The sequence below is a fragment of the Amphibalanus amphitrite genome, unplaced genomic scaffold (assembly GCF_019059575.1).
Source record: "Amphibalanus amphitrite isolate SeventyFive unplaced genomic scaffold, NRLGWU_Aamphi_draft 000268F_arrow, whole genome shotgun sequence".
Taxonomy (NCBI): Eukaryota; Metazoa; Arthropoda; class Thecostraca; order Balanomorpha; family Balanidae; genus Amphibalanus; species Amphibalanus amphitrite.
In genome coordinates, this window is record NW_024881763.1 from 655297 (window position 1) to 666453 (window position 11157).

Genomic DNA, 11157 nt, shown 5'->3' on the forward strand with positions numbered 1-11157 from the left:
GCTACGAGCGAGAAAAATTAGGACCAGAATTGCCTTTCCCACTACACACCACCATTGAAGACTGATGAATTTGTGTTCAGTCGATAATCTTTTATTTTGATTTATTTAAAACACTCATTTCATTGAAAACATCCATAATGTATTGTGCAATCTTTTGTGTGCACGTGCAGCACCATAGAGTTAAAAACTCGCAATCACTTATGGTATACTCATATGCCACCAGTGTTCATTTACCGCGGATTTGCTTTGTCTGCATCAAATTGTCCACAGAGAAAAATCGTGCTGAACTTCTGACATTGAGTTTGGGGTAAGACGGGCAACTATGAATCCAATGGGTCTGTAATGATGAAAATATTTTTGTTGCTGTATGAAAAAAGAACCATTTCTAATAAGAATATGTTCGATTCCGATACTCACAGACATGTTAGCAATATTCCTTCGGCACAGTTTATTCTCGAATAATGAATGTGAAAAACGGTTCTACATGGCTTCTGAACTAGAGCCGGGCTAGAGCCTATATACGAGCATACGCCGTCTGCACGAATCTCGTATACTGCCATTTCCGAAGCACTTGAGACCAACGAGCGACTGTATATCAATGCGGCTAATCTCGGGCATTTGCTGCGAGCTGTGCTGGTCGGTGAAAGAAGCTGGCCGTATTGCCCTACCCATGTGACCGTCTTACCCCATGGGGTGGGGTAAGACGGGTTTTTGCAAGGTTTTGCAAAAATAGCTGCAGTTTATTTGTTGAATCAGGTCTTAGTATCATCTTCTGGCAAATGGAAGTAAAATGTCTAAAAAAGGTTTTCACTCAGTTTCCGGTTTCTATGATGTTTCTAACCGGCCAAAAAATGGCTCTAAAGTTAAGGTGCCCGTCTTACCCCACTTTCCCCTATGGTGACCTCATGTGACCTCGAATGACTCTTGGTTGAACTTGATTTAGGTATAAACTAGGTCGTTTGTGGTGGATTCATATCCGTCTATCACTAATCTGGCATCCATTTTGTACTAAGCATTCATTTTTAGCCTTAGGATTGCATAAATGTCTTAATTATTATGTCTGACTTGAATAGGTACCTAGGTAACTGAAATAGCATCTAGCAAGGATGCCTAATTGCCTAATGCCTACTCTTCCGTGAATATTCTTTTGCAAAAACTGGCTGATCAGGGATGCGGTGGCAAATATCTGACAGCTCTAGCGAACAGTCTAAAAAACACAAGGAACTCCCTAGGAAATGTAATTTTTGCATCAACGGCAGGGGTAAAACAAGGGGCGACAAACAGCTGTTCACTTTTTACGTTCTACATAAATAGCACAGTGAGGGCGATTAAAAGATATGGAAGAGATGGATTTCTCGAAAACCTCCATTGTCTTCTTTTCATGGACGACACAGTTGTCCTTGCGACGTCAAGGAAGGCTTTGGAACACAAGTTAAAACTGCTTCACCGAGAAGCTGAATCAATATGTATGGAAATCCATCCTCAAAAGTCTAAATTCATGGTAGTTAACTCGAAGGATATCCACCCGTTCTGCCTGCAGCATATCATCATTGAACATACCGATGAATACATTTATCTCGGTACGCCTGTCATGAACGCCTCTCTTCAGAAACAAATTAAAGCGCATATCGATTTCAAACGGAGCCATCTGATAAAGTTCAGTTCTTTTCTTAAGAAAAACGCAGAGGCTCCCTTTTCGGTCAAAGAGCTAGTTTTCAAAAGTGCCCTCAGCAGCTCAGTGCTATACGGCTGCGAAAGCTGGCTGTGCAACGACATAAAATCAGTTATTTCACCGATATTGTCAGCGCTAAAGCAGCTATTGTCGGTTCGCAACCAGACATGTACGGACTTAGTTCTGGCGGAAATAGAATATCCAGACACTACCGCTATTGTCAAGGAAGTCCAAAGGAAATTCATCGATAAGTTGACCTCCCGTGAAAACTTTAATACCAGCTCAGCGTTCTTTGCACTAAATTTAGCGAGACAAGCAGGCGCAGGGGCCGGGAAGTATATTGATGCTGTAATGCGATATGAATCTGGGTCTTTTCGAGCCGCCAGTCTGGCGAGTACTCAGACCAGGATTTGTGGATCGACATCTTCGAGAAGAGTCACATACTGTCAGTTTAATCCCCACCTCAAGAGACACCCAATGTATGATAAAAATGTTCCCGAGTATGTGCGTACCGCATTTACTCGAATTCGTTTAGGCTCCCATAGGCTTAGAATTGAAACGGGAAGGTGGGCACGCTTGCCAGCAGATGAGAGGCTTTGTATGTGTGGCGCGGTTCAGACAGAGCGGCATGTGTTGTTGTTTTGCCCAGAAACAGAGCCTCTTAGGGACAGTTTCCCTAACCTGAATTTTAGGGATTTAGAAGCGCTTATGGAGGGAAACGTTTTAGATTTAGCAAGGTTTTGTCACATGGTTTTAGATCGGTTCGAGTGTTTTGATCGATGACGTTTTGTTTATTGTGTTATGTTCTAAGCAACCTTTTAGTACGTATAGAAGTCTATGACATGTGTTTTTGGTGGACACGCCTGTCATCTGAGTTTTATCCATATTCATTGTATGTATAATGTTTTTATCAAGTGTCAATAAACTAACTAACTAACTAACTATCCTGATCGTCTTACCCAATTTCCCCTCAATCACCTTTTCCAAACAAAACATATGCCATTCAACACGGCTTGACAGGACAAATGTGTTGGTATCACTGCCGTAGCTAAAGGACCATTTTAGTGTTGAAGTTATTTATGGAAAACAAGAACCCATCTCGGGGTCGTTATCCTGACCACCGACCTCAGGTCACCAAAATCATTTTTCCTTTTTTCCTAGATCAAACGCCACACAGCCGTGCCTCTGATTTGTTTTATATCTAAAACTATTCTTGGCACCCAGCTGGTGGAATGGAGGTGTAAGTAACTTTTCAATAATGCAATGGGATATTCTCTATATAGCGCCTTCCTTTGGTTGGAAAAAAGAATTACGCGGAAGAGGTAGGTACCTGGTACAGTCCACAGCAGAAGTAATGTGCGTTTTCAGTCATGGGTAGGTAACTATGTTATGCTTCTGAAGCTTAGGAAAGATTAGCCAGACTACAATGAAACTTTGAATGTAGCTTATAATATGTATCGTCACCTCGCAGCTGCAATTTTAGCTATTGACATCTTCTTTTCGATCACTCCGCATTAACCCTCGCCGCATAGGCGTAGGAACGTTTTCGAAAGTGTTGGGGGGGGGGGGGGCAGGGTCCCAGAGGTCCAAAACCTAACCTACCCCCAAAATCCGATTTCTCCTCGGATTTCGGCCACTTTGTTTTCGCAAACATGCTCAGAGGTAAAAAAAAAATCGAGACAAAAAAAAGAAAAAAAATTGGTTGAAATTTCAGGGAGTCTCCCGTCCATAAACTCAAACTGATGGACGCGTCCCCCTGTCCTCCGCAGCCGTTGGCACCCATGCAAATTCCAGAGGCATTCAGCAACTTTTTCATTACGAGCAAGCGTGAAACGTGCAAAGCGAGTCTTTTCAATATACCTATAAAAATCAGCATGAACGGCCCAGCTAGGCTCAGCCAGGCCTATAACGTTTTTAAGAGGTTTTATATCAGCACCCACTGCAACTGGGCTGATTGACTATCACTTATCAGAGGCCGGTGTGGGACTTTTAGACGGTCTGGGCCTTCAGAGGCCAGTTTAACCCTTCTTCTTTTGCACCTCACCCGCCGCCCCCCTAGGGGGGCGGCGGCGCAGGCGGGTCGGCCGGAGGGTCGGTCCGCCCGACAGCCCGGATGAATTCAATCACCAACGGCGCCGGTCCGCCGAGGACGTCCCCCAGGCTCGGGTTGAGTCCCCAGCGGCGGCGCCGCGCAGCCTCGTAGGCCGGACAGTCGGTCAGCAGGTGGGCCGCGCTGTCCGGCTCGCCGCACGCAGGGCAGGCCGCGTCCACCGCCAGGCCTAGGCGGTGGGCGACATCCCGCGTGAGCGGCGACGCGCCCGTCCGCAGCTGGGAGAGGGTACATGCCTCCCAGCGGGACAGATCGTTGTGGCCCGGTGTGGGCGCCTTGTGGGGGTGGGACGCTCTTGTTCTCGCGTCGACCATCGTCCCCACCCGCGCCGGCGCCCGATCGCGCTTCTGGCGCTGGCGAAGTCGATTTGGACGTCCGGCTGCTCCGCAGCGGCCGCTTCACCGGCCAGCTGGTCGGCGTGCTCGTTTCCGTCCAGGCCAGCATGCCCCGGCACCCACCGGAAGGTGACGGTGGTGCCACGCTCGCTGAGGGTGTGTAGGCACTCCCAGATGTCGGCGGCCAGGGCGGTCACCTGGCCGGCCGGTCCCCTCTGGAGCTGCTGCAGGCCGGACTTGGAATCGGTTAAAAGGCGGACTGCGCGGACGGACTCCCGGTCTTCTTCAGGTAGGGAGGTTATCACAGCCAGTGCTTCCCTGATGGCGGTAAGCTCGGCACGCAGGCTGCTGCACACTGCGCCGGCCGGGGCCCTGATACGTTCCTCACGGCCGAGGCAGTGGAGCTGGATCAGCGCGCCCGCGCCGCCACATGTCGTCCCCTCTCTCGCCGACCCGTCCGACCAGATGGTGACGTCCGCGGGCGGCAGGAGCTCTATGGCCCGGAGCGCCGCCTCTCTGCGCTTGTCGGGGGGTCTGTGCGACGCGTGGGCGCGGGCAGGTCCACCACAAAGTGGGCGGGGGTCCTCTCCACTGTCCAGGGCGGCCGGCACTGGTACAGCGCCAGTGGTTCAGTTGGCAGCTGCTTTAGCCCGGCTTCGTCGGCGATCCACCGGCCCACCCGCCTGAGACACGGCTTCTTGGTGAGCACCGCGTCCTCGTCGGGCGGCTTCGGTGGCGGCCTCCGCGCCGCCTCTGCCTGCGTGCAGTCTCTCCGCCATGCCAGGTGGGCTCGGTACTCCAGCCTGGGCCGCACCTCCTTCTCCAGGAGGGTCCTGGCAGGGTCGAGTGCGGGGAGTCTGGCGAGGCGCTGGCACTCCTGTCCGGCCAGCTGCTTCGCGCGCAGCGACAGTGGCGGGAGGTCGGCTTCAGACCAGTTTAACCCTCCACGGCCCGGTCCTATAGGTTTTCTACATACGCGCTGGCCGAGGGGGCGGGGGGCGGGTACGACCCCCCTCGCCGTTTCGCCCCAGGTGGAGCTAGCGCGTCGCGGTAAAACGAGCGTGTGCGCCGTTACGAGACGCAGAGATCGATACCCGATTTTATGGTCCTAGGTCAACCGGTGACCTCTGACACCGTTCCGTGCTTCTATCCTCAGGATACTGAAATCCTTCTCCTCCACACCGCAACCCCTTCCGGGCTGGACAGGCAACTTTATCTCATGCGGGCTGCTCCCTTGGAGCGGCACCGCTGCTCCCGAGGGAGCGCACCCCGTAACCGGGTGCAGTGAGTGCCTTGGGGCTGGGTGGCCTGTCCTCTGGACGGGCTCAGCCCCGGCGACTCACTAGGGTGCCTGCCCAGACCAATGTCTCCCCCTATATCCTATCATCCTTCCGGCTCTGAAATGGTCTCATTGGACCGAAAGGGCCTAACCCAACAAAACAAACAAAAACCGGTGACCTCTGAGGTCAGGTCAAGTGCCTCAAGGCACGGTTCCGTTTTTGGTGAATAACTTCGCAAAAAATGGCCGCAGAGCCGCGATTTTGCCAGCATCGTGTTCGCCTCTCTCAGGCGCGTCGAATGATATACTTTTTGTTTGGGTGAGGACTGAGGTAAACTTAGGGTGTTGACCTCGGGTCACGGTCAGGTCGGCGTCCCCAGGTCACGAAATTGGTCGAAGGAGGTCATGTCGCATATCATTCGATTTGGCAGGTCTTCTTGAGTCCATAGGTGGCTTTCCCGACTCGCTAGCTCAATTTGATCGGTACCTAGTTATTGACGAAAAACTAATAAGACCCTTATAACTTCATAAATGACGTCGCGCAAGGTCAACATTGCAAAAGTGACGCATCGAACCTTGCAAGGAGTGCATGAAATCACGATTCAGTGTGCTTGAGATAGTTGGAGATCGATCGTTCCCGGCGCCAGAAAAAGTTTTCAGTTTATCCCCATTGACTTATACCTAATGGTGAGGTCACGAAAATGACCTGACCTCATATGAACTTTAGGAAAAATCCGAGATATACATTATACAAGCTGAGAGACTCCTATTGGATATTAGGTCCTCCAAGGTTCATTTCCCTGTGAAATCTCCTCTGGCAGTGAGGGCGTTGCGAAGTTGCGACATCTGAAGACCGTGCAGAGGTTCACTTATGACCACATGGGTCAGTGACCTGATCTGACCCGAAAATGCGGTTGGTGTCAAAAGATCCCGTTTGATTCAAAGGTCAGGTATGCCAAGCTTCAGCTCTCTATCGCCGGCGTGTTCGGAGCTATCGCGAAAAAAAAAAACCTATGGAGGGGCGGCACCCGCCCCCCCCCCCCCGGCCGGCGAGGGTTAAGGCCCTCAGAGACCAGTACAGGGCCTGCAAAGGGCAGGATGAGACCTTAAGATGCCGACTTGGGCCATCAGAGGCTAATGTGGGTCCTTACAGGCCAGTATGGGCCCTCAGAGGTCAGTGTGGGACCCTAAAATGCCGGCATGGGCCGGTGTTGGACCCCAGAGGCCAGCAGAAGACCCTCAAAAACCAAGATGGGCCTCAGAGGCCAGCATCGGGTCTTCAGAATCCAGTGCAAGGCCCTCAGAGACTAATGCGTGTCCTTACAGGCCAGCATGGGCCCTTAGAGGTCAGTGTGGGGCCGTAACAGACCGGCATGGGCGGGACTTGGAACCTAGAGACCAGCGGAGGGCCCTCATAGGCCAAGGTGGGCCCTCAGAGGCCGATGCGGACCCTTGGAGACCGGCATCGGATCTCCGGAATCCAGTGCGGGGCCCTTAGAGGTCAATGTGGGACCCTAAAATACCGGCATGGGCCGGTGTTGGAACCCAGAGACCAGCAGAAGGCCCTCAAAAACCAAGATGGGCCTCAGAGGCCGGCATCAGGTCTTCAGAATCCCGTGCAAGGCCTCATAGGCTAATGTGGGTCCTTACAGGTCAGCATGGGCCCTTAGAGGTCAGTGTGGGGCCCTAAAAGACCGGCATGGGCCGCCGTTGGACCCCTCAGGCCAAGGTGGACCCTCAGATGCCGATGCGGACCCTTAGAGGCCGGCATCGGGTCTTCAGAATTCAGTGCGGGGCCCTCAAAGGCACCTAAAGGCTAGTCTTGGGACCCCAGAGACAGAAATGAGGCCACCAGAGGCCGGTCCCAGCCAGCCTTCCCAAATGGGGCCCATATGGGCCCCAAGTGGGCAGCAAACTGGGGCCCATCTGGGCTGCCCACTTGGGGCCCAGATGTGTTTGTCATGGGCGTCCAACTGGGTCCCATATGGGCAGCCCAGATGGCCCCATATGGGGCCCAGCCGGGGCACATATGGGTCCCACATGGGCTTTCCCAGCCGGGACCCACATGGGTATAATTGAAGAATCCCACATGGGGCCCATGTGGGTTCGAAATGGGACCCATATGGGGCCCAGCCGGGGCACATGTGGGTCCCACATGGGCTTTCCCAGCCGGGACCCACATGGGTATAATTGAAAAATCCCACATGGGGCCCATGTGGGTTCGAAATGGGACCCATATGGGGCCCAGCCGGGGCACATATGGGTCCCACATGGGCTTTCCCAGCCGGGACCCACATGGGTATAAGCGAAAAATCCCACATGGGGCTCATGTGGGTTCGAAATGGGACCCATATGGGGCCCAGCCGGGGCACATATGGGTCCCACATGGGCTTTCCCAGCCGGGACCCACATGGATATAAGCGAAAAATCCCACATGGGGCCCATGTCGGTTCGAAATGGGACCCAAATGGGGCCCAGCCGGGGCACTTATGGGTCCCATATGGGCTTTCCCAGCCGGGACCCAAATGGGTATAAGCGAAAAATCCCACCTGGAGCCCATGTGGGTTCGAAATGGGACCCAGCTGGGACCCATACCCAGCCAACATTATTACCTTGGCCCCACATGGGGCCCAGGTGGGCCACTTGGTGGGACCCATGTGGGCAGCCCATGTGGGGCCCACATAAATTTGTCCCTGGGTAAATGGTGGGGCCCACCTGGGCTGGCCCACGTGGGCTCAAGGTGGGTACCATATGGGGCCCACCTGGGCTGGCCCACATGGGCTCAAGATGGGTACCATATGTGGCCCACCTGGGCTGGCCCACATGGGCTCAAGGTGGGTACCATATGGGGTCCACGTGGGCCAGCAGATGTGGGCCCTAGGTGGGCCCCATGCTGGCTCACACCTCCCTAGCATCGTTTGTATTAATCAATAAATATTCACCAAAGCCCATCTTAGTTCCCACCAGAACCTACAATTAATTTCAATATGATTATAATATAATCGATGTCTGCTATTTCAATCACTCCCCCTGATCATTGCTGAACGTTCGCCACCGCAACAAAACAAACTGTCAGTGATCAATATGTATATTATCGATAAACACAAAAATGCTGTTTAAACTCTCTCCTCTCTTCTGTTCATCTCTAGACTTCTTCTCTCATCTGCTCCTCCAGCTGGTCTCCTCTCCTGGCGGCCTCCGTCGCGGTTCCTGGCACCCGTAAACCACTTTCGTGGCGCCACCTCCAGCTGGCCGTTGTTGGTGTCCTGGGTAAGCCCGTTCCGCCGCACGGCTCCTGTAAAATAAGCACCAGCAATGTAAAAGGTGCAGACACATAAGCGAATTGTGTATTGCCCGTGCTGTGTTCTACCATGATTCTGTATTACCTGCATTAAAAGTAACATCATCTGATTTGACTTGAATAATTGAGAAATGAACTTTAGATTTTTTTTGCAGGAAATAATCTGATGCAGAATAAACATACAAGGTCCGATTATTATGGACACAAAGGACATTAGTGCTTTATAAGTCGGCTGCTTGGAATTCGCTAATCGGACAGTAATTGACGACACCTGAAATAACATATGAATGGGAGTGCTGCTGTTATTCTGACATCCGCTATCAGGTGTCCAAGGGAGTTGGGCAATTAAATAAAGAGATAAAACCATTACTTACTGAACACGATATCAAAAAGCCGGGTACCGCCGAAAGCCCTTTTCCCGTGCCGTCCATTTACGCTTCGTCGCGTAGCGAGTGCGCTCGTAATGACGCCTGCTATCGTCCTTCGGACCGGTGTAAGCGGGGGCGCTTACACCGAGGTCGGCGACAAACAGCCACCCGGAGTATCTGTCCACTGCCACGAGGTACTTCCTGCCGGCGTGATCGGCAAAGTCGATGTTTAGTTCGAACGGCCTTTCCGCTAGCGGTCTCCTCATCATGGTCTCTTGCTGCTGAGCGGGTAGATCTCTCTGGCAGCTGGTACAGCAGCGGGTGACATTTTCCACATCCCGGTAGATCCCGGGCCAGTAGTTCCGCCCGAATTAAGGCTTTATTGGACACGCACACCACTCGGAGTCTCAACGCCAACTGGCCCGCCCAGACGCCGCAGCCCCGTCAGCCGGTCGGCCGGTCACCGCCCCGGGCGGTGCAGAGGCGGGCCCAGGCCCCGTCCGGTGGGCCGAGCTCCGCCGGCGGGTCGCCCGCGCAGGGGCGGGCTCAGGCGACACAATCATACGACACAATCACAACATTGACTGTCCAATATCAGCCGTAGCTGGTCTCACAAACATCAACTATGCGACTTCCTCACGACGTCGAAGTGTATTTTGGAGGCATGAGGCTAAACAGCGAGTTCTTTTTTCTTGTAATATCATACACATTGGACAGTGAAAAAATAAATAATGGGCTGCCCACATCCAGCCCACCTACACCCCACTACATGGGCTGCCCACGCAGTGCCCATGTTAAGCCCACCATACAGGAACACCGCGTGAATGCCTGTGTTCACCAAAATTCCTGGATATGCCCTCGTACATGTGCAAGCAATCTCATTATCAAGCATTATGCCTGCCAAAAAATATGTGGGCAGCCCATGTGGGGCCCACATGCAGCCCACATATTTGCCCATCTCTAGCCCATGGCCCACCTAGCCCACCATGCCCATCAACTGCCCATGTGGGGCCCACATGGGCATGCTGGCTGGGGTTTGCCCATTTGGGCCCCACGTGGGCCCCGGATGGGTGTGCCCATTTTGTTGGTGCCCAGTCTGCCCACATGCTGCCCGCATCCAGCCCAGATAGGTGTCGGGTCAGTTAACAAAGTTTTGTAGTAAGGTTTGCCCATTTGGGCCCCATGTGGGCCCCGGATGGGTGTGCCCAGCTTGTTGGTGCCCAGTCTGCCCACATGCTGCCCGCATCCAGCCCAGATAGGTGTCGGGTCAGTTAACAAAGTGTAGTAAAGTTTGCCCATTTGGGCCCCATGTGGGCCCCGGATGGGTGTGCCCAGCTTGTTGGTGCCCAGTCTGCCCACATGCTGCCCGCATCCAGCCCAGATAGGTGTCGGGTCAGTTAACAAAGTGTAGTAAAGTTTGCCCATTTGGGCCCCATGTGGGCCCCGGATGGGTGTGCCCAGCTTGTTGGTGCCCAGTCTGCCCACATGCTGCCCGCATCCAGCCCAGATAGGTGTCGGGTCAGTTAACAAAGTTTTGTGGTAAATTTTGCCCATGTGGGCGGCTGGGCCCCATGTGGGCCCCGGCTGGGTGTGCCCAGCTTGTTGATGTCCAGTTTGCCCACATGCTGCCCGCATCCAGCCCAGATAGGTGTCGGTCAGATACCAACATTTTGTAGTAAAGGAAATGTTCATATCCCAGCAAACATGCCCACATGGTTCCCATATGGGGCCCACATGGCCCCCACCTCTTCCATATGGGCCCCACATGGGAATAGCATTGGGTGACACATGGGACCCATATGGGTAAGCCCACGTAGGCCCCATATGAGACCCACGCGGCCCCCACATGGGACCCATATGGGCCAGCCTACATTGACCCCATATGGCATCATGTATGAACTTGATGTACTTGGAGCCCAAAATTCACATGAACAACAGTCACCTTTTTTGCTTTTATGCTCTTGGAGTAACTTAAATGGGGCCTACATGGGTGATCCATATGGGACCCACATGGGATGCCCATCTCCAGCCCACATGCGTTTGGCCCACCTGGCCCATTTTTCCCATATGGGGCCCATATGGGTAGCCCATC

At 53.1% G+C, this 11157-nt stretch overlaps 1 long non-coding RNA gene across 1 annotated transcript; it reads right to left on the minus strand.

Moving 5' to 3' along the window:
• Positions 1-8468: 8468 nt before the first annotated feature.
• On the minus strand, positions 8469-10082 carry LOC122386973. Its single transcript, XR_006257466.1, has 2 exons — positions 9072-10082; positions 8469-8691 (listed from the first exon to the last, which is right to left on the minus strand). It is a non-coding gene; the product is annotated as an uncharacterized LOC122386973 (long non-coding RNA).
• Between the last annotated feature and the right edge of the window lie 1075 nt (positions 10083-11157).